We start from the raw sequence: 7,020 nt of genomic DNA, 5'->3' as shown, positions 1-7,020 counted from the left end.
TTTTAGAAAGAAAAAAAAATTTCTCGCTCAAAGTTTCCATTTTGTTAAACTTTAAAACTTTTACTCGGTATAGTGAGTAAAGATAGATTACCACGCTAAGAGTCCATCTACAGTGAGGAAATGTTTTTTTTGCAAAATATTTGAATTTCTCGCTAGAGCAAGGACAAGTTTTGTAATCAAAATTGGGTCTGTTTTTGTAAAGAACAAATAATATCCTTGTAAAAAGTATTGTATAGCGAGAAAACTAAGTTTCCTCGCTAGAGATTTCCTCACTAAAAGACCATTTTGTTATAGTGATATCATGTATAGACTGTTCAGTTGAGAGTCCTCACAACTAAAGCTTTTATGAAACAGTATGAATTTAATTTATTGAGGTTAATTAGTACACTGATGGCGATGGAATGAATGTATAATACCGAGATACTCACTAGTGAGTATTGATGTACTCACTTTCTGACTTGATTCAATAAAAAAAATGTCACATGTTTCTTTTTTTAAAAGGCCAAGAAAAATTAAAGAACATGTCCATTATTTTTCAAAACAATAAAATAATTCAAAATATCATTGGACAAAATTAAAAGGTGAGTACCCAAGTATTATCCGAAATGAATTGGTGTCTAATGCCCAATTGATGAAACCTTGTTTGACAAAATTGTTATTTGCTTCATATATTGTTGTCCCTACTACATCACAACTAGTATGCACTTCCAGAAGTTCAAATTAGGGTACTTGACTTGCATTCCAAACATATGGCTGCATTGAGTCAACATTGATTGCCCATAATTTTCTATGGAGTTTTTACATATTCAAACGGAAAAGGCAAGATCAAAATGTTCAATTATAACAAAGTCAAAATACACCGTCCTCGTATCTATTAACTATTTTATGTACACAGCCAATGACCATGTTGATTGTGAATCTACAAAAATAGATAAATATTTTTAGTTATACGATATGAAATGATTAGAGGGTAAGCTAGCCCTGCCACAATTAAGGTGAGATGGTCAGCAGATTAATTGAAATTTTTACCATCAGAATGGCTAACTGGAATGGAAGAGAATGTGAAGTGTTCACTTTATCAGGATTATTGAATTCAAGGGCCATGGCAGTCATTGTTGGTTGAGACCCAAGTATCAGTTTTGGACTGAAAAAGATAGAAAGGAATAAGCTTAATCAATTACTGAACGGAATTCCAATTTCCATGCTCTGGTTTCACAGAAAGTGTAAAAGTAGCTCCAGTGGGATAGAAATAATTGAGCTCGTGGATTAAATGGCTATTTTTATTTTATTTTATTCAATTAGCAGATGGTTCTTCTCTTGACCAAAATACAAACATTCCATGTAGAAAAGTAATGGTTCCCACGTCACAATGAATAGAACCAATTGAAAAAAAAAAGAAAAGAAAAAAAAGAAAAGAAAAGGGAAATGACATAAATCCCATCCATCCACCCTTCAGGCAGCCTCGCCTATAAATACCATACCTCCTCTTCAGCTATTCACACCTCAAAACCTCCCAATACATCATCTTTCTTCCTCAGTCTTCCTCTTTATCAATTAGTTATTTCACACTTCCCAAACGCATCTCAGAATCATGGGTGTATTCACATATGAATCTGAGTTCACTTCCGCCATTCCTCCTGCTAGGTTGTTCAATGCCTTTGTTCTTGATGCTGACAACCTCATCCCCAAGATTGCACCACAAGCAGTGAAGAGCACTGAGATCCTCGAAGGAGATGGCGGAGTTGGAACCATTAAGAAGATCAACTTCGGTGAAGGTAGCACATACAGCTATGTGAAGCACAGAATTGATGGGGTTGACAAGGACAACTTTGTCTATAAGTACAGTGTGATTGAAGGAGATGCTATCTCTGAGACGATTTAGAAGATCTCTTATGAGACTAAGTTGGTTGCTTCTAGCAGCGGTTCTGTCATCAAGAGCACTAGCCATTACCACACCAAAGGTGACATTGAGATCAAGGAAGAGCACGTTAAGGCTGGTAAAGAGAAGGCCTCCCACCTCTTCAAGTTGATTGAGAACTACCTCTTGGAGCACCAGGATGCCTACAACTAAATTAATGTTGTCTACTGCCAGAAGAAGTATTATTAAGTAGTTGTGTCCTCTTTTGGCATCAAACAATGTATTGGTGTGGTTTTCATTCCCTTTTCTTTAAGTTTTGAAACAGTGTTTTGGCTTGTAATTGAAGCTTTTGAGTGGAGTGAATATTGTGTTTCCCTTCATTTACAAATAAATAAGAAGAAATCATATTTGATGATATATTTTCAAATTTCTTTTTCAATTTTCATTTTTCTAACTTGACTTCTATTATTTCATGTGACATGTCATGTCAATCACACCAAAAGATCACATGATAACTAATTTTCTTTTTAGCCAAAATGGGCTCTAAGATTTGCATAACACTTCACTTTGGTCCATGAGATTGAAAATCAATAGAAATGGTCTTTGAGATTGTCCACCATCCATTATTTTGGTCATTCCGTTAAAAACTCCGTTAAGTGTCTTGGAGATCTTGGCCGAAAGTTTGGACAATTTTCAAAGCTTCATAACTCAATCGTTTCTTAACCAAATTCAACCCATAATATATCAAAATGAAGATAGGAAAGTGTAGAACAAGATTATACCATTTGGAAGCCTAATGGCTGTTGGAGATGGCCGGAAAATAGCCTGAAGGGTGACTGGTCCGTGGGAAAAATGGAAAACTAGAAAACTTGCTGAAAACTGAGTAAAATTTAAACGTTCATAACTTCTTCAATACTCAATGAAATCAAGTGATTCAAAAACAAAAATCATACTTCTCGATGAGACGAAGAGCATGGTACCTTTTTCGAAGGCTAACTAGCTGTGGTTTGGCCCAAAAACAGTTTGAAAGTGGCTATCTTGGTTGTTGAGTTAGCCACTTTCGATCAGTTTACCGGCCAAAATACGGCAAGTTAGCCTTTGAAAAAGGTACCATTATCTTCCTCTCTTTGAGGAGTATGATTTTCATTTTTAATCAATCGATTTTGTTGAGTATTGAAGAAGTTATGAACGTTTAAAATTTACCTAATTTCAGGCGAGTTTTCCAGTTTTTCCGCGGACCAGTCACATTTCAGGCTATTTTTCGGCTATCTTCGTCAAACATTGGGCTTCCAAATAGGTAGAATCTTGTTCTACACTTTCCTATCTTCATTGTGATATATTATGGGTTGAATTTGGTTATGAAACGATTGAGTTACGAAACTTTGAAGATTGCCCAAACTTCTGGCCAAGAGATTCAGGACACTTATAAGAGTTTTTAACGGAAGGACTAAAATAATGAATAGTGGACAATCTCAAGGACCATTTCTATTGATTTTCAATCTCAGGGACCAAAGTCATGTGTGATGTAAATCTCAGGGACCATTTTGGATAAAAAGCCTAACTAATTTAAGAAAACAAATGAATCTTATCTACCACCTAATATGTGATCAATTTAAAGAAAAACCAATGAAACTTGAAAACTTTGAGTTTTAACGATAAAGACAAAATAAATGGTAAAGTGAATAGTATTAGGATTAACTTTTTAATGTAAAAATATGATTTTTTGTTAAAATGAACAGCACCGGAAACTTTTCGTTAAAATTCCCTTAATTTAAAGCATCATATTTTCTAACTACACGAGTTGACCACACATATTTAACATTTACAGTTATCATGGTATGACAAATGAATATACATATGCCATAGTCTTTTTGCATGAGTTGACCCAACCCTTTATATTTGAATAAGAATCCTTGCTCTCGGCGACCTTTATATTTGTAGACTAATAAATGTATCGGTCTGGTCTCGTTGAGTTTCAAAAATAATATATTATCATATATATTTGAATAAGAATCCTTGCTCTCAGCTACCTATATACTCTATTAATTTAATAGACTCTGTTTGAATTGTCCTTGGTAAAGTTCTGCCAAACATACTCACTACAATGGAGTTCCAACAAGGCAATTACTTTAAGGCCTCATTCGAATGATAACTAACAAATTAAGGTACAATGAAGGTAGAGAATAATGATTTCATTTATTTATTTATTATTACTTTTTTTTTTAAGGGGATAAGGAGGTTAGAAATGGAAAAAAAACTTCTCCTTTCTATACCATTTTGAGGAGGATTAAAATAGATGAGTTTTCTTCTAAGTAATTCATCTTCTACTCCAAGTTTGCTACAAAATTTTCATTTATTCCTTCAACATACCTTGACAATAGTGGTTTATCCATTGCAACCCAATCCCTTATACTGCACAAGACTTAAGTGATAATTCTTTTACCTTCAACATATATATTAGTAATCGCAACATTGTAAAAGCTTCACACACGTAATTAGCTGTTGATATATATATATATATATATATATATATATATATATTTATAGTGGAAAATGATTAGGCGAGATTTACTCTTCAACAATAGGCACATGCATTGCATAAAGGAATGGCAATAGAATAGGAAATTTAGTTTACAAATCAAAGGACGAAAAAAAAAAATTATTGAAAAATAAAGATTATTCCATAGACCTACAAGAAAGAAAAACACTCCAAATTGACAAGCATGCTACGTAACGAAAACATTAGTCTTGCTAAGACTTGATACCTCCAAGGTGACAACAGATGTACTTATAAAGACTTAATATACTAAAAAATAATAAAGCAATCTTAAACCTTTATTAAAGATGGGAAAGTAATCATAATTCTTATCCGACTACAAAACCATAATACACACCATATCAAAAACACCCTAACATAAAAACGAACCAAGTTGTTTAGATTTTCCAATAAATTTTACGGAGGTTAATTAGTTAATATTAGTACGTATCTTACAAATAGTATGCACTTCTAGAAGTTCAATTTTTTTTTTCGTCAAACTCCAGACGTTCAAATTAGGGCGACTTGACTTGCATTTCAGCATTAGCTAGTTGCAATTTGTCAACATTGATTGGCCACCGTTTTCCTTTAGGCTTTCACCTCTCCAAATGGAAATGGCTCAAAATAATTTCAACTGTAACAAGTATGATTTATGCTGTTATCCCAATGCACAGTCCTCGTCCCTGTTAACCTATTTAAGCACACAGCCAAATGAAAAATGACTCAAAATTGTCAACTATACAGTAGTAGACAACGAAAATTGAATTATGAGAAGTCCCAATATCCATCCGTAGTCAAGGCTTGGAAGGTCTATAACTAGGAGGCTCCAAGACAAAGAAATGGGTCTAGAAATCATTTCACACCCAGACACTGAAGCTTTGAAATTTTGAAGCTCTCAAGCACTCAAACCCCGCAAACACTCAAACACTCAAGAAAACTTGAAAAATCATTCGTGTTCTTCGTCAAATCCTGTGAAGAACTACCAAGCACCCCTACACATGTCGGTTCCTCCATTGCTAAGAGCCAAAACCTTACGACATTTGTTCATCCAAGATCAAGTCATCGCGACCCTTGGATCAATAACACTACACATCTACACATTTCGGAGATCGAATCAGAGGATCAAGTAGTAAAGAGATTCTAACCTTACAAATTCATTAATACAAACATATACTTTGTACGCGTGTTCTTGTCTCATTTGTCGTAGGATTTTTGTGTTTACACCCTTATTGTTTTTTAGCTTTTTATTTGTCATATCTCTTTCTTCTTCTTCATTTTTGAGATTTCTCTTTCTATAATTCTTCCATAGTTATGAAAAAGATCTCTGCAACGAAAAGACATTGGTTTGCACAACCCCTCTCTTTGTTGTTTCTTAACATCAGCTAAGATTTTAAGGTTAAGGGATTTGCAATTAAGGGATGTGGCAGTGTTGGGGCTAATTTTTGAGAGGTTAAGGTGAGGGGCCTGCAATTAGTGGTTGTGGATTGGGTGGATTGTGGTGGTGTTGCGCTTGATTTTGAGGTGGGGTTAAATTTAATTTGGAATTTGGGGAGTTGGTGGTTTGAGGTTGAGAGCTTCAAAGTGAAGGAGAAAGAGAAGAGCTGAGGGGAAAAAAAGGAAAGATAAGAGATTTTGACCGTTGGATTTGTATCAATGGATGAGACCCGTGATCTAAATCCGTATTTATAATAGCTTAAGCCCATATGACATTTATAAAGAGAGAAAAAGAGAATGATAGAATAATCAAATTCTAAGTAGTTATAAATGACTTAAAACCTATGTGACATTCATCATTGACCTATGTCTAATTAATAAAAATATATCATTGATTAAGAGGAAAACCAATAAAAGTGCTTGAAAACTTTGAGTTTTAATGATAAGGACAAAATAAAGGGTAAAATGAATAATACCATAATTGATTTTTTAGTGTAAAAATATGATTTTTGTTAAAATGAACAGTACTGTTAGCTTTTCGTTAAAGTTCTCTACATTAAGTGCAAACAAAAATATATCATTGATATATGGCTTAATGGTAAAGTTTTTATTGACTTTTATCCAAATTACGTTAAATTAACTGATAAAGAGTAGAGAATTTAACAAGGGGATAAGTTGTTCGACTTATACAACAGAGAACATGACAGTGGCATTGATTAGACCGAGGACTTATATAAGTACGTTACAGAGGCTCAGCTTTCTCCAGGCTACTGTCCAAAGTGGTGGGTCCCCACTTGGCGCGGTTGGAGATGTGGCTGAAAGAAATTTACACGCTTGTTTGTCATGCCGAAGTTCAGTAAGAATTGCTTTGTACTTCAACTTCTTCTCATCGCTACAAGCAAGATTTGCTTTCTATTTTCTAAAATTTCTTTTCTCATGGCTGCAAACCAATTTCTTTTCATTTTTTAATTAAAAAATCTTTAACTTTTTATTTAATTGAGCATATATATTTCAATTTTCTCTTGATTGTTTAAATCTTGGGTATAGATACAGAAATAAGTTAAAAAATGAAAGTGTTGTCTTCATAATTTTCAAATATCACCATCTTCACATTAAAGGTTAAATAGAGAAGTAACATAAAAGTTGAAGTTATTATTAACTGGTTTATGATGTCACTCTGCCTCGACAAACA

The 7,020-nt window shown here is 33.8% G+C and overlaps 1 pseudogene; it reads left to right on the top strand.

Annotated features, from left to right (window-relative positions):
• Positions 1 to 1,519: 1,519 nt before the first annotated feature.
• Positions 1,520 to 2,251, top strand: LOC137718242 (major strawberry allergen Fra a 1-3-like; annotated as a pseudogene).
• The last annotated feature ends 4,769 nt before the right edge of the window (positions 2,252 to 7,020 follow it).

This window comes from Pyrus communis, chromosome 15 (assembly GCF_963583255.1).
Source record: "Pyrus communis chromosome 15, drPyrComm1.1, whole genome shotgun sequence".
NCBI lineage: Eukaryota > Viridiplantae > Streptophyta > Magnoliopsida > Rosales > Rosaceae > Pyrus > Pyrus communis.
This window is presented reverse-complemented; position numbering and strand designations above follow the sequence as displayed.